General features: G+C 38.9%; 1 long non-coding RNA gene across 3 annotated transcripts in view; it reads right to left on the reverse strand.

The window, feature by feature from the left end:
- Positions 1–22,576, reverse strand: part of LOC116636279 — a 491,383-nt gene that overhangs the window by 36,218 nt on the left and 432,589 nt on the right. For all 3 annotated transcript variants that reach the window (XR_004300311.1, XR_004300308.1, XR_004300309.1), the window contains one exon: positions 11,671–11,788. This is a non-coding gene — a long non-coding RNA (uncharacterized LOC116636279). The remainder of the gene's footprint in view (positions 1–11,670; positions 11,789–22,576) is intronic.

A 22,576-nucleotide genomic window follows, 5' to 3' on the forward strand; every position in this document is an offset into this window, starting at 1 on the left:
TATATTCCATGGGGCTAATGGTGCCCGATTTTTGCCTGATGATTTCTGGAGAATTTTTATGTTAAAGTATAATAAGCTGAAGCAGGAGCCTTTCACACTGTAACATGGCTCAGATGATGTTGTCAAACACCATTACTGCACTGATGTGCTCATTATCTTCACATGGCATACTAGGCATTAGACTGGACCATATGAAATTGCCATTTCTATAGATCTCATATGGCCAAATTTCATAGGGCTCATTTCATATTTTTTGGTTTGCTAATGTCTATCTCCCACCTTAGAATGCAAGCGCTGTGAGATCAGTGGCTTTGCTGTGTTCACTGCTGTGTTCCTGGAGCTTAGAACAGTGTTGACACATAGTAGGCGCTCAAAAATATCGAATGAATGAAAAAGTGCATTCTGCTGATAGTTAATGAAAATTTATTATGTGCCAGGCACTGTGCTAAGAAAGAGACATATAATTATGAAAAAGACCATCTTAAAGAGCTTTGAGTCCTCTTGGGAGAAGACATTGAAATCAGCAGTCACCAAAGAGCAGGTAAATATATGATAAAGGGGAATGCAGGATGCAAGCAGAGCATGTGGGGGGGGGGGTTGTTGGTAAGGGAGGAAGCAAAAGAGGGATGAGGTTTGGGTTCCCAGTCGAAAATACCTATGTTGACATCTGAAGAGTAAATAAGAATCAGGCAGATGAAAAGAGAATTAGTAAAAGTTGGAAAAACCTAGCCGGATTTCTGATGTCAGACATGTTCACATATGGCTTCACCAATCACAGAAAAACGGGTATTAGCCATCTACCCATGAAGGTGACTGTATATACCAAAGCAAGCATTTTAGCTGTTGCTCTGGGTAGATCATTTAGACCTTCAATCTCTGCAAAACCAGAATAAACCAAAGGCCTGCAACAGAGGCAAGATTAATTGGGTAAATAAGCAAAATAATTGTTATTAAATGCCAACAAGGGCAGGAGTGCCTTCCTGGGAAGAAGTGCGCTTTTTCTTTTGACCTCTTGTGTAATTACCTTGCACCTGCATATAACGGGAAATAGTGTTTGACCTGCTGTGCATCTATTTGCTGTCTTTACATTTAATAACTCTTCTGGGCAGACTTCTCTTATTCCAAACACTTGGATATGGAGATTTTCAGGGTTCAATGATAAAATCATCATTGTTACTGAGAGCATTTGTTCTATGAAATGCATTAAACAGGTAGACCCCATCTCTGAGTAGGAGGGGTGTTTCCAATCTATCCATCCTGGATCACACAGCTGACACAGTTGAGAAGTATAAGGTAGGAGGAGTTCAGATTCCATCACTGTAAAGAGAGCACAACCTTGCAGGTCCCAAGGTTGCACAAAGAGGGCTCTCTAGAGTGTGAAACAGAAAAGAGAAAGTCACGGAGGAATGAAACACTTTGCCACGTATCCCCCCAAATGCAGACTATTTCTCCCCAGACTTCAGTTTTTGCTTGTTTCCCCTTTCCTCCCCTCTTCCAGGCAGATGGGGGGGGGGGGCACCACATCATCTCTGGTTTCAAATCCCTAAACTATTTCCTCATCATGGCTCTCCCAGCCTGGCAAGGAAAAGAGCTACTGTCCTCACAACCTTGCACTGCTTCCAAGTCGGTCCTTCCCTGGAATGGCATCCAACAGTATAAAAAGCAGCTTCTTCACAGAACAGCTTCAGCCCCGACTGAGCCTCTGGGAATGGAACGCTACAAATTGTGGTGCTTCTATTGTATGAGCAATTCAATGGGCATTTCATTTCCAGTCAAAATCCAAACTAGTTAAAGTCAGCCTGTGCAAGCTGCCTTGCTGAGAAACAGCAGCTTGCATCAAAATTACAATTATATTGTTTTGCCATGTCAGAAGCAAAGGTTAAAATCATATCTTGGCCGGACATTGTTTCTATAATATTGGCCCTCTGCAAAGCTGCCGTGCAGATGAGCCCAGAAATGATGTGAAATATTTCTAATACAAATTTTATTTTTATGTGAAACTATTCAAATGCTGCTGTACAACATGAACTACCTGAACCAAATCAAATCCTCAGGTCAATTCCTTCTTCCGAGTGCTCCTTAGATAACAAAGTCTTGTTCTGCGAATCTGTTCAATATATTAAAGTTGATTCACTCGGACAGTGTGTAAGATATAATACATTAATCTGGGCCATTTCAATTTCTGAGGCTGGGACTATAAAACTGGTGTGCTGCATATCTAATTTTTTTTGAATACCTGATTTATGCATTCCTCTGATGCCGAGTGTCGATGGTATGGCGGATGCGGCTGCTACATTAACAACGGGCTGCATCAGCACTCAAATCTTATCTTGTTAAATCAGACAAATGTAGCTCAATGAAAAGGAAGGAATAAATGCCTGGGATGGTTGAAAGGAGTGAATTTTAATCCTGTTTGTTAGGGGACTTTCATGGTTTGCACTGGATGACTAAGGTGGGGGGACCCCCTGAGACTTTGGGTACCATGATTTGTATTTATATGTGATATATATAATGGGCACGGAGCACACATATGAAAATATACACTTTATGCAAATCAGCACACACCCTTACAGCAGATACAGTGCTGCAAATGCAGTCTCTATATTTTACAGATGCTGTAAAATCTCTATTAGATAGACAATTTGTAAAAATGGGTCCCTTTTTAATATTTCCATTACAAGTATAAAAACTGCTCCTTTGTGCATAATTCTCTATATTTTTTCATCAAAACGAAGTTACCATGAAGGCTAAATACCAGGAGGATGGAACAGCTTATCACAATCATTATAAATATAATGTTTTCAGGAACTTTTGTGGCACATTGAATACTGCTAGCATTCTATAGACAGACAATATTAATTCTCATTGAAGGGAAATAGCCCTGTGTTTGCACAATCAACACCTTTAGAAATTATCTTTGTGCCATACAAGAAAAAAGTTTCATCCATGCCTTTAGCACAAATGGCCAAGACATTTAATAATAAGTGAAATACACTTTAGAAATAAATTCTTGGGGAGGATCCTGTATTACTAAACCCTAATCTAAATCTCCTTCTCTTAAAATGTCCATGTAGTTCAGCTTCAGAAAACAGAAGTCAATCAAAATCCTTTATTTACCCAAGAAAATATGTTTGGAAGCATAAGAGCACCATGGTACAATTGTAAAAATGCATCACCCATTAAAATGCAAGCATCACAAAATAGAACAATTACAGAAGAGGCCAAGTTGGAGCTAGAATTATTTAATTGGCTCAAAGATGAACTTGCCTGCTCAGTGACACTTTGAGAACATATTATTTAAACATAAATCAGTGGTGCTTTCATTGGCTTCTCCCCTTCCTTAGTGTTTAATTATAGAAGGTGTATGCATGGAAGGTGGGAGGGGGAGAAGTCTTGTAAACAATAGGTACACTTGTCCCCCTCTCTTCCTTGTGTGTGTTAGAATTTCAAGGTCTCGGTCCCCTGTCTGCAACATTACTACCAGTTACATTGGTCAGAGTTGTAATGCGCAAACACTAAGGCCTGCAGTTGGATTAGTACCTGTAACCAAATGGACTGGGGCAAAACTTTCACACAGGTTTTAGAAATAAAAATGGGGTTGCTAGAAGGGATCACAGAGAGCCTCTTGCCAAATCTAGTCATTTTGCAGATAAAGACGTCAAGGCCAAGAATGAAGAAAGCCTTAGCCAAGTTCAAAGCCAGGACTAGACCCAAGTCATCTCCTATTCAGTCCATTGCTTCTTGATTGCACCATACAGCCAAAGCTTTCCACACCTCACGCAGCCCCCACCTCCCAACAATAGCCTCAAGCCAGAGCCCCTCCCTCTTACACAAATCAATATTCCCTAGACTTCTCATTAGCACTAAAATTTGGACTAGATGTTTCTGAAAATGTCATGAAATCTTAGCTCATGTGAGTCTTATCTTAATAGTAGTAAATTGTGAGTCATGTTTGGGCAAGATTTGGAGAGTAAAACTTGAAATTATTCAGCTCTAAATAGAATGAAATATCTTCATTATCCTCATTAAAGGACTCCAAACTCGGCTTTAATATGATACAGTGTAAACAGTTTCTTTAAAAGAATCAGTAGGAAGCTCAGGAGCAGGTAACGTCAGCCGAACGGGGACCAGAAGCGTGGGTGATGGTTCCCGGTTCAGAGAGAGCACAGCCGAAACATGGAGATCAGGCCACTCCCAGAGTGTCAACTAACCTCTCACGTTCATTGAACACGTGACCAAGTGTGTAGAACAAATGGGAAAGTGACTTTCAGGCTGGAAAACGAAACAGCCTCCAAGCTGGTCATTCAAGTTGTTTCACCGAAGGGCTCTGCCCAGATCCCCAAGTTGCCGAGAATGAAAAGATGACAGCTTTGCAGACCGACATGTCACCCAGCAAGGAAAGCACCAGACCCTGCCACAGCTGCACTCAATGGACAGTTGGTGGCGCAGTGGGGTGGTGCCTTGGCTCTAAGAATAGTCTGGAGCGATGAGAGACCATAGCCACTCCCAAAACATTGTCTTTCTGAGAGAAGCTTCGGGTCCTAGAAATGGACAATGCTCAAGGCAAGTGTGGATGGGGTGGAGGCAGAATGGACACATCAACTGGGTCGTTCTGATTACTAGAAGGACAAAGAGACCTGAAGCCTGAATTAAGCCTTCATTAGTACACGTGGGATGCTGCAGATGTAGTAAGAGCAAATAATGTGAGATCCAGGCCTCACTAGATTCTTGAATTTATGTCAAAGTAGCTCCATTACATATGTGTCCCCCAGGGTCAGACTACATTAGCTGGTTTCCTCATTCCTCATTCCATACATGGTGAACTAAAGAGTCAATGGAGTGTACTTCAAAAATGTCTCTATAAAACACGTTTTTAGTGTCCACAGAACTTAGGTTCAGTTTAAGTGTGTATTAATGTGTGCACATTGCATGTGTGTGTGTGTGCATGTGTGTGACAAGGAGGGGGGAATAATACATGAAATGTCTCTAAGGTCACAGAACACTGACCTCATTGGCGGGGCTAATTTGATTGTGCAGGAACAATAGCACTGCACTCCTCTGCCAGCGAAGTGCATGCTAATTATACGATTTGCCCTTGATAAGACCTTGGTGGGTCATTCAGCAGTTGTGATCTGTCACTGACTTCTAATCATGTATTATCGTCTGGGTGAGTCAGAATGGGACCCTAAGCTTTCTGTCTTTACAGCAATGTGGCACTCTAATTACCTTATGCCAAGTGGATATGCAGCCACTGAATTAAGTGATCAGTGCAATTGCCTTCAAAATCTTCCCATTCTCCTTTGTGTTGCTTCACGGCAATTTACATTTTAAGATGCCGCGAAGCTTTTGGTGTGACTGAAAATGCCACTCTAAAAAATAATTATTTTATTTTTAATTTAAGGAGGATAATATTAAATTCAAGCCATACTAGTATCTTACCTTCTTTCTGTGGCATAAAACCAGATGCTACAATAAGAATCCTGTGAGCAAACTTGTTGAAAGCCATCATATTGGGAGCCTGGCTTTTGCTTTCAAAAAATAAACATAATAAAGGGGGGGTGGGAGTGGTTTGGAGTATGGAGAGACTCTGGAGAGTAGAGGACTTTCCAAGCTCCTTAAGTTTTTACTGTATTAATAATTTGCACTTAATAAGCAGACCTTAACATTAACCAATATTTTCTGCTTTTAAACAGTGCTTGGGGTCCACCGAAGGGATATATACACTACAGAAAAAAATTAAAACCCCGGGAATAAAATCTAACCACAAAATATTCATTAACTAGGGTAATGATAAACTGACCTTATAAGTATTTTAAGGTCAGTAACAAATACCTTACATATTGATTACCTTGTTCCATGACAGTGTCTTCGAAGGATCAGTGTGATCCTAATTATGGTAATACAGTTTGCATTATTTTCTTGATACTTTAAAATATTGTGAGAAGTAGGGTATAATTCTCTATTGTTGCATAGCAACTCTCAAAAACTACAAAGCAATCTGTTATGCTAAACCAGTTGTATCAACATCTGTATTTGCCTAGAGAATGATCTAATGCCTTTTGTAAAGAAAATGCACTGCGACGTTTATAAAATTTGGTAAGATACACTGATGTGGATGATCCTTGAAAATATGAACTCTGAAGTGCTCCTTGAAAGTTGTCATAAAATAGACCAAAAAAAAAAAACCAACCATCACCACAACAACATCATAGAGCAAAAGTTACTGTTCTACTAACAGGAAACAGAAAAGGATTTTCAAAGCATTTCTGCCTTGTGTGTCAACATTGCTGCAGAATTCTTTTATAGTAACTGAAAAATCAAAACCAAAGAGGACAATTGAGAGAAAAATTGCAAGCCTTATTTTCCTTGAATCACATGATGTGGAAGGAACATTATTTGTTGAATCCTTGGTTTGTTTGGGTGGGAGAAGGGAGAGGGAGAGGGGGTGAGATGGTGAAAGAAATGGGGTGGAGGGAGAAGGAGGGGGATTGAGAGAGCCCAGAGGGAGGGAGGGCGGGAGGGAGGGAAGAAAGAGAAGAAGAGTCGAGAAAGAGAGAAACCTAGACTCAGAATATTCTGCATTCCCTGGGTGGCAAAACAAAAGAGCCCAAGGAGGGGGGAAAAAAACCTGTGGAAAGTTGACACAGTCAAGAATAATGGCTAAATCTATCAAGTTTGATCAGGTCTACTATAATGAAGTGAGGCTTCATATTCCAAGCAGGGACAATGAAGACAGGAGTCAGGCTCTAGAAATGCGCTGCTCACTTTGTGCTTGGAATATGCAGCAGCCAGCAGGGAGCCACCAGATAATTACACAGTATTTGTGCGGTTCCAGGAAGCTTCCTGCGCAGGTTGAATGCCCGTGCTATATTAAAAGGCAGCACAGTGAAATGTTTTTAATGAATATTTTTGTCAGAGAAAGAAAAGGCATTTGAATGATTGTGCGTGAGAGAGAGAGAGAGTGTGTGTGTGTGTGCGCGTGTTTACGCTTGCGCATGGGAAAACCAGAGGTGGAATATCACTGTCAAAATACAGGTACCTTTATTTATTTTTATTCCATTATTTACTGTTTCAAGCATCTGACGTTCTTTCAATAATATGAATCACAACATTCGGTTAATGTTATTTAGGGCTAATTGTACATATAATCCCTTAACTAATATTTGCTAATAATATCTTTCAATGAAATAGTGCATCAAACAGAGGCTTTAAACAACTTTAAAAAATTCCAGTAGTAAATGAAATGTGTAGACACATTGAATCAGGAAATCTAAAGAAGAAGTAACACAGATGTTGATACTTACTAGTCAGTAGCCTTTGGCAGTGATAGCTCTAAAACATAAGAATACATTATTCAGCTCTCTTTAATTCTCACCTAACAGATGTGAATAATCCACTGAATTTTAAACCCACACATCCTATTCACAATGCCCCTTTAAGTTCATTTTTCAGGGCAGGCAAGCCACATGCAGTATGAGAATTTACTATAAAAGGTTGTGGTTTTTTTTTTTTTAAGTCTAGTCCCACTCACCTAATGCCACATATATATCAGATTTTTTTTTAAAATGTATTTGATGAGAAAATATATAATTTCCTTAAATACATTTTCAAGTGTCGGTACTACATATGTAAAGGCAGTTTTTTAAAAGGCTAAGTGACACTGAACAGTTAGCAGTAGACATCACACAATAACTTCTTTACCCAAATTAAATAAATACTGCATTCTGAACTCTTTAGATAACAAAAGCATCTCACAGATATTTTCCACTCGAATCAAAGATTTTCAGATTATGTAATGACTTACGTACCAAGGTATTAATTTAGGCCCCAAACCTCCACATTTTAAGAGAGGATATTGTATTTCACATGGCTAAGTACCGATTGTGAACCATTATCACTTTTAACAAGGACATCCTGATGAGGTAACATGGATCTTTATTTGAAGGGAGAGTTCCTGCCACATCACATGACACAGATGGTTGGGGTCAACAATTAAGAACAGTGAGAGTCGCAGGATTTGTTGGCTGAAAGATGGGTCTGATGAGGCAATTTTCTCCCTTTTTTTCTCCCAAAGAGTAATTTCAAGTAGATTTCTCAGCCGAGAGGCCTGCCACTCCCTCTAGCAACCCACTAAAATTTAATAGCTCTGACCCTCAAAAAAAACCCTAAACCAAAACAAAACAAAACTACCTCATTCAACAAAAGTAGACTGGCCCTAGATTATTGTAAGAGAAAGCAATATCCATTCCAAATTCTCAAGGATTCGTTTCAAGGTTCCTGTCATTGAAATGTTTCCTTTTGTATGCTGTGTTATTAATAATTGCAAATACCTAAATGGAATCATTTAAATGAAAACTGGTTTCTTTTATCACAGTGGGGAAAAAAAAACTAACCCTTTTAATAAACAGATTCAAAATGAGTACACATAAAATACTGAAAAGGGAATTTCAGTAGGTATGTATGGCCATGTATATTTAAGGGGAAAGAGATGATTACCTTGGCATGTTTAAATCTGATTATCAATCTGTCCTCGAAGGCTTTCAATTCTAAAACATGAACGGTCAGATATGTTTCCTTCATTTGAATGATAGCTGCTTACATGTAACACTCTATTGTCATGGTATGGAGTAAAAACATAAATAATTCAAGATGCTTTTTAATCATCCTCTCTACTTTTAACTTTTAATAAATATATGCTGCTACTTTATTAAGCAGTTTATACTTGTCCTAAAATGCATAAAACATAATGGTCAAAATGGTCTATCTTTTTAGAAGTTTCTATAAACAAAATTTCATTTCAGTATCATTTTACCAGAGAGACAGAAAGCTTGGGAGAGTAGGGAATGGTCTTTTTTCCCTTTGTTGGAATTGCTGGAAATATATACACAGGGACAATGTTCAATCACAGGCAGAAACAAAGGACTCAAGAGAGGTCACCCTTCCGTTTTGGTCTTATCTTAATTAGTAAATATTCTTTAATCTTGGACCAAAATAGAGAATAATCCCATTTAAGTTTTGTTCTATACCTTCTTCCCCTATAGCTACCATGAAAATATAAATTTACACATAGTACAATTTTTTTTTTATGATTTTTTTCTACAGATCTTCCAATTTTAGATTCCATCTTTGTTGTCAGTTGTCCTTTCGAATCTCCCCGAATGGGGTAGTGGGGACTAGACTTTGATGGATTGGAAGGGGCCAGGCCAAACACCCGTGCTGGCCTGGGGGACGCGCCGGGTCGAGTTTGGAGGGAAGCGATCTTGGCTTAGGAGACTTGCAATAGCACTGCCAAAACTCTCGGTGGCACTTTCATAGGGCCTGCTCTGCTGTGGCAGCCACCTAGAACTAAACTAGATCTGCCTCGTTTTACATCATTTGCATTGAACCTCCACATTCTGAAGTCTCAGATTTCAAAAGTCTCCTTTGTGAAATGAACAGCAAGGTTTTCATCAATTCCCTTAGCCTGGGTACAGTTGTAAAACATTAATCTGTAAAAATAGATGAAAAGCCAATAATCTTTCCCCAGTAGCATAGAAAACTACTCTTCCTCCACCCTAGAAGCCCACAGGTTGTGTGCCCCCCCCACACACAGATGCTGGCGTAGTCATAAACAGTATCTTCATATTAAAGGAATGTTACCCTCAAGCTTAAGGGGTCCTTGGAAATGCCAACGGCTGCTTTCCAGCCCCTTTGCGTGCAAAGAGCTTTGTGCCATAGAAAAAGGTTCCTCTCTACCTTCTAAGCTTCATTTTATTCAATCGGCTCTTTTTCACATTGTTATAGCCAGTGAATATAGCAAAGTTGGATTCAGAAGAGAACCTTAAGCATTATTATAACGCTTAGAAGAAATGGCTTCACACTGTATAATCTATCAAAGGTGTCAGATTTACAAAATGCAGATTTTCTGTCACATTTGGGCACTCCAAGCACTGTATCTTTTCACTAAGGTGCTGACTGCTGTTTTAATGAGGCCCTTTGGTGGCTGTAAAAAACTGAAAGAAGAGGATTAGAGGGGTTACCCTAGATATTGTCTATTTGTCTTACAAATTTCACACTAACTACCAATTACATCGCCATAAACCTTTTGGCTACTTCAAGCTGTATGCCATATAATACATAAAAAATACGCTATGTTAACCTCTCCTATATTATACGCATAACTACAGCCACTGATGCAAGTAACATATCTAATGAAGCCAATAATGAGGCTCTTTAAAAGTAGTCTTGTTATAGGAATAATATTAGAGCAGTTCAGTTAGAGGCTAAGGTCCATTATGGAATACTTCCTATAAACTCTGGTCCCAGGTCTGGAAAGATGCTGACACACTAATTCAAGCTCAAGAAGGGCATTAATCTTGCAACCTTCTACTTGTCATGCTTAATGGGACATCCTGCCTAGGTGAAATGAACCTGATATATTCAGGTAAACATAATTTAATAGGAAAGATAAAAAGAAATAGACTTTTGGCATGACCCTAGGGAGATGAAAATCTCTGCCATTTTATTTGAGAACACAACTCACAAGAAGAATCTACATGGTGCTTGGTTGGTACAGGGTTGTACATAGTAGGCATGCAAAAATAGGTATTGCATTAAAGAATAAATTGAAAAATCATGGTTAAAGTTTTGAGATATTATTGTTGTTCTCCCACCCCCAGTTTCCTGCAATCCATTTTGTTGGCGGGGAATGATAATGCCAGACAGGGAAGGCAACTGTGTTCATCTTGGGGAAGAAGACACATATTAATGTGGGGTTAAGCATCTGAGTGTGAAATCAAGATCTCCAACAATACAGCACGAGATTTAAAAAGCAGGCATGAATGTCAGTGAGTAACCGTGCGTCCTCTTTCATTTGCAATCACTCTTAAGTCTAATGAGCTTCCAAAAATTGTGTCAGGGTCTCAGATAAGCTTATAAAAGGCAGCTGTTGGAGAAAGTAGAAGTCCATCTTGCCAAATCAAGCATTACACTAGCATCATGCACACACATGTTCCCCAAGATGCACATGCACGTACGCACAGGCACATACATACACACAAGAGGTACGGTGAGGCTCGGGCTCCCTCATTCCAAGCCTGGTCTCCTGCTGCTTTGAGAGAGACAAATCTAAAACGGCCCCAGAGGACATTGATTGGCCTTAACATTTAAAGCAGCTCAGTAACATAAAAAAATCGAAATAGTTAATATTCTGGGTGATGAATCAATGCTTCAAGTCACTGAATGGGCTTTGTCATTAGGAAATTTGCCAAGTTCTCTTTGATTCAAAGATAAAATGAACATGGCATTTTTGGTCAAGTTTTAAAAATTAGACAAGTAGGAACTATGATTCATAAATTTCTAAAAACACCTGAAAACTGTTTCCCCCAGCCCTTCTTCCAGCTACTTTCAGATAGGTTAAAATATGGTTAAATGGATGATTTGGATGATAATGTGGTTAAATCCATTGTTGTGAATTTGAATTTATCACATTTCTGTATTTAGCTAGCCAGGCACTTGTAAATCTACAGGGTTCATTTTTATGGAAAAATCAATGCATTTATCCCTCCTGAATAATATATGTTACTTGTGAAAATGAGTCTTTTACTTACAATTTATTTCTAACAGGGACAGAGAGAAATGTATATGAACACTCAACAAATGAGTTAAAATAAAAAGATAAAAAACCCTTACCAATAAAAAATCTGTTTGGATAGTTCTGAGATGATAGGTCTTCCTCAGTCTTCTGCCTCAGTTGTTGGAATATCTGTGGCATGTCAAGCCATTTCTGCTTATCACCAGTAGTTGTTTCCTAGATGGGAATGAGTGTCATCAATTCCACTAGACATGATTATCCAAGATGGTAAGAAAGCTGACCATGCCAGAGGAACCAATTTGACCTGTACTGATTATCAGAACGATGTCAAAGAATAATACCAACAGAAGATAAGTCACTCTTTTGGTGCAGTTGAGTAGACTGGGATATATGCAGAAAATCAGGCATTTGGAGCACCACAGCTAACTTTTTATTCATATTGTTATTTTTGTCCAAATCTCTTAAGTGTCTCATCTGCAAAGTGTTGAGAAGAGTTACTTATTCATTAAGCACTTTGCATAATCTTTATAAGTAGCACCATGGAAACCAAAAGTACTGTACTACTTTGGTCTTCTCCCTGGTTGAACTCAGAGAAAGGAGTTCCTATTCCATAGTGAATAAAGGAGAAAGAAACGAACACAAAAAAGGTGGTTATTATAAATGTCTTCTTAATGATTACAGCCTTGGATTTGTATCTATCCATCTCTGATCCTTAAATCAGAATGGGGATTCATAAACTCAGTCTTGGAGGTAACCACAAGGCCCTTCCTAAATATTCAAGACACACCTACTAACTCTCACTGCTTAGAGACTGCCTGTAGACATCAATGTAGGAGTAGAACTTTATCCTGAGGTTTTCGCTTTGCTTGATCATGATCTGGAACACCAGGCCCTTATTCTTGCCCTTAGATGACACATAATTCTATCTAGGTAGGTAAGGTGCAAAAGAAAGAAAATCTGCCAGCAATGTACACTAGAGCCATTTGGAATCTATGGGCCCGATGCCCAGAAATCTGAATTAAAATAAGATTTGGAAAAAGAAAAAAAAAAAACTGTTGATGTTTCTAATCATTCTAATAAAGTTATCTACCTTCTGCTGGATCATTTTTTTCTACCAGGAGCTGTGCTCTATTCTATATGGAATAGACTACGCTAAGCTGGATAAAAAATGTCACCTTAGGCACCTGAATTAATAGTTCAGTTATGTACGCGGTTAAGTCTTTACTATAGATCAGCATAAGTGTGCTAGACAGACAATTCTTTAGAGCTAACATTTTAAAAAGGTGCCAAAGCCCCTTTGAGATCTGTGTGAATTATCCAGATTCAGGGGAAAAAAAGTTAAATATACCGTGCTTTTTTACCCCCCTCCTTTTCTTAGTTGCACTGAATAAGTAAAATTGCAGCAAAGTTGGCAAGAATAAATACTTCCTCGGTTTTTCTAAAGCTGCAATTAATGATAATGAAGCTATACCTTATATGGCAAGAAATACAGTACAAATTGGATAAGTAAGAAAAATGATCAGCCATTGTGCGCCTCTGATATAGTACATCAAGGTACCGCCACTGTGAGGCTATCTTTATTTGAAGCCATTAAACAAAACAATATAAATCTGCAGGCAGGTGTTTCTTGTTGCAGAAGTATTGAAAGTTGTAATGCAAACAATCTAATTTTAGCATCTATGTAGAGTGTGAAGTAAATTTACTGATCATTGATGCATTGAGCATGGGAAGAAATAGTCAGCAGGAGCTTTCAGCGAGATTATCCTATTAAAGCAGGAAGACTTCATGTGGTTGTTAAGGAAGTAGTCAAAAGCAGGTGATGGAAGTGGGGGTTTGACGACTCGTCAGTGGGCCCAGTGTACATGTTAAGTTGTTGTTTTCTGCTCAGCTAAGCAGCAGAGAATTGATATGTTAGCAATGAAGTGCAATGACAATTAAATTGTAACTGACCTACATGTTACCGTCATTACGCGTTCTCTTTTTTACTGCTTTCCCTCTTATTTAATCACACAGTATGGGGTTTTTATTAGGCTGTAATGTTAAAATCTTCATCCATTTAGCCATAAATGTGTGACTGGATATCTATCAGACTTCCTTGCACTATACAAACAAAGCCATTTTGCTGAATCACTGTTGACTTGTTTGTGGCCTAATTTAATGAGTGTAATAACTTACATTACTATCCAGTTAACATTTAGGAGCCCAGAAAAGACCTGCTAGCATGCAGTAAGCTACTGTATACATTCTCTATTCATATCACTCCCCTTTGCAGTAAATTTTATACAATAATATGCACTGCTTACAATACAAGCTCAGCTTCCATCAGCCAAAGGGAGCATTCCAGGAAGTTCACTAAGCTTAGGCTGAAATGCTTCTTACACACAAGAATCAGCCAGTATGCTTTCCTTTTTCTGGATGCCACAGCAGTTGTATCTTAACCCCTTAAAAAACAATAAACACAGGTTACAACCTGCAGACCAAGATAGCTCAGTCCTTCGTATTTTCTTACTGATGTTTTAAGCCTCTTCCCAGCCCCCCTCACCCCCTCGCCAAAACTCAGGAATGAAAAATACTGACTCAAGGAGAGAGAAAGAAAAACCACTGTTTGTTAAACAAAATAAAGTTACAGGATAAAATATAAAAGCAAGAAGGCAACAAATAAAATGGGTTGTCTCTATTTATATTTATGTGATTAAGCTGTCTGTGATCTTGAATTATGTACCATTTTATATTTCCCTATAAGAAAGCTTCCCATCTTCCCCTCAACCCACACATATCTGTATGTTGTCTTGTTAAATGATTCCTTTACACAAACATACTGTAATTTATTTGTGTTTCCATTACATTACTTAAAATTTTTTTTTTAAATCTTTGTCACTTCATCTGCCTTAACTATTTAACTAGCATCTGAAAATTCAGTGGATCAATTAAGTCACCAAAAAGTCTCATTATTTTCATACAAATGTTATGCATAGATGACAAAAGTAAAGCTCTTCACTTGCTTGAAATAACCATTACTGAAAAAGCAACATACACTCTCACACACATATATATGGACTTCACAATTTATAAACAAGTATTTTCACATGGAGGGATTTGGAGCAGATGGACTTCATTTTTTCTTTACCCTTTCAGAGCAGTATCTCTGCATTGTTTGTGTCAAGATTTAAGTCTTTAATTACTATCTATTGGGTAATACCTCAGATTGACATTACAATCTTAGAAGTCTCTAATACTGTGGGGAAGAAAATCACAGATGGAAGACATACTTTTAAATTTTATTTCATTCTATGAAATAGACAAAAGCAACCTCCTACTCTTATCCCAAGGGAAAATGTATCACTCTGGACAATTGGGAAATTACTTTGGTTTTAATAAATGATGGGCCAAGTAAAATTTTTGAGTATGCTAATTAGAGCTTCTATGTCTGGAGTTGTATCTTAACTACCAATAGAAAAAGCATTTTACTGACAAGTTTATTTAAAATAAGCTCTCAGATCCTGGAAATCAGGGCAGAAAAGCAACAATAATATAATTTCCTTTTTCAAATTGACCTCCTACTAGATTTTTGGTGCTGGAAAAAGCATATTAAAACAAAGAACAGAATCTTTGTTCTCATAGGGCATATATTCTGGTATGTGTGGGGGGAGGGGGATACATGAAAAAAATAACAAGTAAGTAGCATGTTAGAGGGTAATAAATAATGAGGAGATGCAAAATAAAATAGGAAAGGAGGAGAAGGTGTGCTATGAGGAAGGTGGATTTTATTCTGAGTGATTGTGATAGACTGAGAAGGTATGTTTGAGCAAAAGACTTGAAGGAGACAATACAGATACTTGTATTAATGTATAATCTAAATACATATTATATGTAAAATTAATGTATAGCTTTATACATCCCATGTTATATTAATAAAATAGTGTCATGATGAATGGATTTCTACCAGAGAAAGGTTTAAAGAGTGGCTAGCAAAAAAATATAAACCATAGGTGGTGTGGAGTCAGGCCACCTGGAAGACTGGCCCTTGCATCCCCTCACAACTTCCCTATTTTGAATCCATAATCCATTATTTTTCCCTGGAGTAAACCTGTCACTTCGGGGATCTGGAGTGATAGCAGTTCCAAGCCAGGCTGGGTGAAGATGTACCTGTGTTATCTTGACTACTAGTATGTAGCACATGGATAATCAGATAACCATGACCACTTTTTGGCACTTATTTCCAATCCAGGCACTACCCATTAAACACCCTTGTGAAGTAGGTATCGTTAGGCACAATTCAAAGCTCGGGAAAGTGGAGTTCTGAGAAAGTAACCAACATGGCAGTGTTCAGCCAACTACTGAATAGAAAAGTGAATTCTCTGACCCCTGTACCACAGCTCTTTCCATTCTCGTTAGGACAAAATAAAAGCAAACACAAAACCAAGCAAAACAACATGCAGTGTCAATCAAGAACATCAAACTCATGGGAAGGTTAACAACAACCTGGAGTAGAGGCTGAAAGCACCATTAAATTTGAAGTTAAATGTTACCATTTATGCATATTATGCAAACAATTGTTACATTGGTGCTTCTTGATCTAAATTGTGGATATTAAATCAAACTTTTGACGAGAACTGCCAATTTATTGATGCTTCCTTCTTTCCTGAGAGTGGCTTCTGCTAACCCATATGGCACTTTTGTATGGGTAGAAAAATGGATCCTTTCCTCCAGATGGAGACAGCTCAGTGTTGGGACTAGGCAAGTAGACTGCTAGTAAGATTTTTGTCCTCATTGGGTGTCGTTGTGCATGCACGACCAGCACCAGCAATTCTTGGCTGCCCTACTTTCTAAACTTAAACAGTGGCAACCAAGCTAGTGAAAGAAGTTAGAGAAGCTCCATCTTTATTTGAAGTGGTCATTTCCTTCATACTCTTGTGTGACTCCATCTTACAACATTGCCTTTCTTGACTAACATTTTTAAAAATCCATGGTGGCAAGGGTTATTATTGGGAATTTTAATACAAATCTGTAAGAAGAAATAAATTAATTTTGGTAACAGGACCATCTTGGATGAGCATGTCTGAAGCTGCTGAGCACTTACTCTGTCCATCTTCTTTTGTTCATTTCCTTCCCAATCTCTGGAACCAAGCTACTTCAAGCAACAACAACTCAGTATAAAACAAATGTGGTTTTTGAGCCAAAAAAATAAAAGTGGGTTCAAAGCCCAGGTCTGCCATTTACAAACTGCATGATTTTGGATAAATTCCTTCATCTTTCTATGTGAACTTGTTTTCTTATTGGCTTAAGAGAAATGGGATAATTGCTTTACTTTTCAAGATTTTTTAGGAAAATTAAATATTTACCTAGATTTGTTTCTCCCTTCACTTTGCTACCTGATATCTATAGGAAAAGACCTATGTTCCTTGGTCCAAGAACCTCTTTAGTGTCACTGGAGTTCTATCTTTACAACATCATCTTCGGTCACCACCATCTTCCATCCCCCCACACTAAAACACTCCACTTTTTTTTTTTTAAGATTTATTTATTTTAGAGAAAGAGAGAGAACATACCCACGTGCACACAAGTGGGGGGGGAGGGGCAGAGGGAGGGAATCTTAAGCAGACTCCCCGCTGAGTGTGGAGACTAACACGGGGCTCCATCTCATGACCCTGAGGATCATGACCTGAGCCGAAATCAAAAGTGGGATGCTCAACCGACTGAGCCACCCAGGCATCCCTGACACACTCCACTTCTGTACTGTACTCTATGCTTTCATAATACCAAAATGATTTTAATGCCCACAATCACACCATAATATTTCATGCCTCTACACTTTCCATACTATTCATTCTGCTTGGAATAGCTACACCTCCCCACAGCTTCTTTGGAAAATTCCTATTCATCCATAAACTCCTGACTTGGCTTTTACAAAATTAAATGAAAGAATACATGCTAAGTGTTCAGTTCAGTGACTGGCACATAGGGAGAACTCAGTAAATGTCAGCTTCCTCTTTCCTATGAAAACTCCTTCCATACAATTAAATATGCTTCCTACCCTGTGTAACTGTACCATATGTAGTCTTTTCATACATCCCACTTTATTGAAGACCGGCAATATGGATGGCATAGTGAAGAAAGCATTGGGTTGGTATCATTCTCTCTCCATTCTGATCCCAGCTCTGCCACTTTACTAATTCTGAACTTTAAACAGATCATTTAGGCTCCATGTACCTCAGGGATAACATTATTTACTTTCATTGATGGTTATAAGAACTAGAATTAATGACTTCATGGTACATGGCCAATGAAAATCAGTTGCTATCAGTATACTATACAAATCAGCTACTATTACTATTACTCTACAGTAACACCACTCCACATCACTCTACATGGAGTGCAAAAAATTTAACCTTAAAAATACAAGTTGAGTTATTATGTAGTCAATTTTGAATACAGGTGAGTTTGAATCCAGTAATGAAATCCAATATTCAATCATGTTATATCTGAATTTGTTTTGTTGCAGAGTGCTTTACTATGGGATTATTTTCATCATTACCATGTATTTTCTTTCATGCCTACCTTATTCACTAGACTACTAGTTTCTTAACTACAGACCATAAATTCTTCCACATAGTGCAGGATTCAGATTAAGAGTTGGACTGCATGGGTGCCAATCCCAGCTATCACCTAATTCTATGACTCCGGGGATACTACTTAAACTCCCTAAATCTTGGTTTCCTTCTTGTAAAATGAGGGTGATGATAATGGTGAGACCTATATTATGGAAGATTGTGAGTAAGATGGTGAGGCTAACAGAATCTGGCACTTATTAAGTGCTCATTAAAGACTAGCGATTATCATTATCATCTTGTTCTTACCACTATTGTGATCATTCTTATTATTGACCACAGCACCTATCGAAGGACCTGTTCATGTATGAGGCATTCAGTAAATCTTAGTTTAAAATTTCATTAAATCCTCTTAAAATTTGGACGTTATCATTGAGGAGAGTCAGTCCCCTTGCAGGCATCTCCAGATGGCTGAGTATGAAAAGATCATTCTCTAATTGGCCTGAATTCACCCAAGTCAGCCATTCTCTCAGCACCATACTGAGGGCCTGAGGCCCTCTCACCCAGCTACCTCTCCATCTTCCACCTCCTTCCACCAGAACTGGCCAGCCTCGGGGCAGCTGGCTTCTGTCTGCCTCTCCCACCAGCCACTGCCAAGGATGCTAGCCAGTCCTTTATTGGAGCCAGGTGGAGCTGGCAAAGCCAGCTGTTGTCCGCCTTGTGTTGCCTGGACTTGTGGATGCCAATCTTCCTCCTCCCTGGCTCAGGATAAATCTCTGGCATCTTTGCTCATTTCTGCAAACCCCAGGCATAGGGTCCCAATACTCAAGATTTTCCTTGTGGGAATGGCACCATTATGAAAGTGATAATCCTATCATTCTTTTACCTACGCTCACTTGTTTGTTTTACTGAGAGTAGATCAATGTAAATGAGACATGGCATGCTTTGCCCTCTAGAATTCAAAGAAAATAAATATGCAGATTCAATAAAAAGAGGAGGGGAACACCCAAAATATCTAAACAAGCAACTTCTGAATCTAGGTGCCTTACGTTGAATCCTCCAACTCTGGGCACCTCTTCTAGGAAGTTTCCATTTGTAATTATGCTGAGCCACAAGCTGATTGATCTTTCTTTAGAGGGGAAGTGGAGAAACAGAACTTAAGTGTTTTCAGCATTCAGCTCTCCTGCTACAGCCACGGCAGGCTTATCTGGTGGGAGCTAGCAGGAAGCCTATAACCGCTTCATCCTCACTCCCCAAACGCTGGCAACAATTAAATGAATTCTTAAGAAGAGAATCAAAAAAGCAGGAGGCAAAATGAATGGCTTATCCAAGTGCTGAGGAAGGAGAGGCTGTGTATTCAAGATGGAAAGAATATAAATACACACACACACACATGCATATTATGTTACATATCTATAAAAATGTGAAATGTTATTTATTTTGAGAATACCCAGTCATTTCCATCTGTAGTAAGAATCCATAATAACATTCTCTGTTTATATAACTCTTTTCACCTCAAGAGATCCCGAATGCATTTCAGACAGCTCTATATACAAACAGAGGCCAGGAGCTCCGCCATCTCTGGAACTGGCAGTGGGAGCCAGGCAGAAAACGTGTGTGTGGCTGCATATATCTTGGCAACCACTGATGGAAGAGGGGCAAGTTGGTCAAGGACAGTGGGGCGACCCCCACATTCTTAAGACAGTGTCAGAGGGGCCTTCAAAGTCTGGGTGACACCTCAAATTTTGATAGCTAATTAAGAAAAAAAAAAGCTGAAGAGAACTCCATTTATTTACTTTGGAAGGATGAAGGATGATGTGGGGCAGAGCAAGGTTAGTGAAGCAGTGACTCCAGGGAGTAGAAATAAATCTGAGGCATAGATCACAAAGTCTTCCCCTCTAGCTTATATATTCTTATTACACCGAATACACTTAAGATGGGAGCACACATAAAAGGGTAATATCTGTTGATTCATTTATACCCCCGTTTTCTGCTCTCCCAGAAAGGACTGACTGGATTACCTGAAACCCTCTTTCTTTTTCCTTTACCAGTTCAGTCCACAACATAGTTGGTCTGCTTCAAAATAATTCTCATTTTTTTAAAAATGAAAAATAAGAAGGCAGCAATAATTTACAGGCATTCCCACCTCAGAAACCAAACCTTGGCAGAAAAGTGTATTTCTACATGGCCCTAAAAGTGGATTCCCTAAGCCACTTGAAAGCAACACACTGGAAACTTCGAAGTATCCAGCAAATAAACTGGAAAATGGCTAGTCCCTGTTAAAGAAAATAGCACTGACCAAATGCCCAGTTATCAGGATTGTACTCAGGATCCTTAAATCATGCTTGTCTGATGAAAAAAACAACTTATTCCTAGGGACAGAAGTGGGAGATGGGATGAAATGACACATACTACTACGAAGAAAGGAGAAAAGAGATTCTGGTGAAGTGGTCAGCTTTTGAAAACCTCCCTTTCCCACAGCACTCTTGGATGCTTTCAGTAACCCCTCTAGCACCTTGGTGTCATGGTCCTCCCACTGAGGTACACCATGCCAGAGAAGTCCAATGTCTGAGCTCAGCCCAATACAATATAGTCCCTAAATACAATATAATCTCTCCATTTTAGACATTAGCTTTTCTAGGGCCTGTGACTTTAGGGACTTCCCACGTAAACTCAGCAAAAAACCCAGGGAGGGACACTGAATTCCTTTGGGGCTTCAATTTGAAGCAGAGGTAAGAGTGAAGATTACCTGATACAGGAAACAAGCCTCACTATTACTCTTTTGGGTTGTGTCATTTAAAGGGCTATGGAGGGAGAAATGGCAGGGGTGGAAAGACAACTGGGGCCACTCAAAACATTTCTGGGAAACTTATCCCTTCCTACAAAATATGCCTCTACTTGCCACACAGCCTGGAAGAACAGTAATAAAAACAACTGAGCACATTCAGAGCAGTCCACTTGAAAGGGATATTCCCATACTGAATCTGATTCTCACATTATCTCAAGGAAGTCAGGAGAGTAAAAGATTTACAAACCAGGAAAGTATGAGGCTTAGACCTGCCAAATGGCTTAATCACCTTCAGAGCTGGAGCTTTCTTAGAAAGTTCTTATTGCAGAATTCCAAGTTCTTTCTATTGTACCTTGCCCCAAGTTCTAATCAGTAGGTGGGACATCTGTGATGAGCCAGTGCTTTACTTTGACCTTTAGAACCTTCAGCCTTCATCTCTCCATTAGACTGAATAAGGGCTAGGCAGACATGAGAGGCTGTCAGGTTTATAGGGAAAAGCAATGGGGATTTTATTTCTTCTTTGTAGTTCCCATTTAGTTGCTCCTTGTCACTCTTTATACCATCCAAACACACATTCAGGCAGAAACAAAAGAAGACACTAACTTTGACGAGAAGATATATGTATGTACGTATGTGCATTTATTTTAAAACTGCAATATATTACATATTATTTCAATTCTGATGAATTATTGAAAATGTTTAAAAATTGTTACAAAAAGCCCCCAAATGGAAAAGACAGTCTTTTGTTGGTAGGACCAGGAAATCAAAGGTTACTCAGTTCAAGTCAGAAAAATGATCAGAGTACTAAAACCAGAGACTATCTCCTGAAATTTGGAAGATGTTGTTCAGCATCAAAAAAGGGATTATGAACCTGTTTATAAACTAGTCAGTAAACTTTGGAGCTCGTTCTCCCCAAGTAAGTCTAGGCTTACAGATAAAAGTGAAACACTCCAGCAAATCCAAGGAGAATTTGGATACATTCAAGCATGGCAGGAACTCAATGGAAGGTTTGAAGAATACCCATACTTTTCTCCAGCCTTGGATGGCAACTGTGCTCTCCAAGACATGTTTCTTGGTGCCCCTATCAGAGAAAAACTCATGGCTATACAACAGATAAAATAGCAAACAGGCCCAATGTGACACTATCTTAAATAAGGAATGGGTCACATTGTCCTTTTCCTGGTCTTGAGGTAGATTTCACTCTGTTCTGGAGTGTTCTGCAGCTGTTGGCAGAGTTGACCATAGGAATATTTATTTTAAGAGAGATTTTCTTACAATTGAGTGGAAAGGGACGTTGTCACATATTTAGAGAACATATAAGCATGTGCTAAATGGAATTTTATCCCAGGAAACAAAAATGAAGACAAAGGAATGACCTTCATATGTGAAAACTGCCAAGTGGAAGCAGGGGTCCATCAGTCAAGAACTTCAAGGGTTTGGAGGAAGTAAAATTCTGCCACATCCAGAAGGAGAACAAGAAATATTAGTGAACAATTCTAAGAACTTCCAGCAGGATATTTGTTTACTTGACACCAGATGGCTGAGCCAATATTATCATGTGCAAAGTGCAGGGGACAGGTACCAGCTTAAGATAAGGAAGAGCTTCCATGTAGTAGAATGAATTGGCTAAGAAAGCAGCAAAGTCTTTTTCATTGGTTATATTTTGAA

Source organism: Phoca vitulina, unplaced genomic scaffold, assembly GCF_004348235.1.
Source record: "Phoca vitulina isolate PV1807 unplaced genomic scaffold, GSC_HSeal_1.0 scaffold12, whole genome shotgun sequence".
Taxonomy (NCBI): domain Eukaryota; kingdom Metazoa; phylum Chordata; class Mammalia; order Carnivora; family Phocidae; genus Phoca; species Phoca vitulina.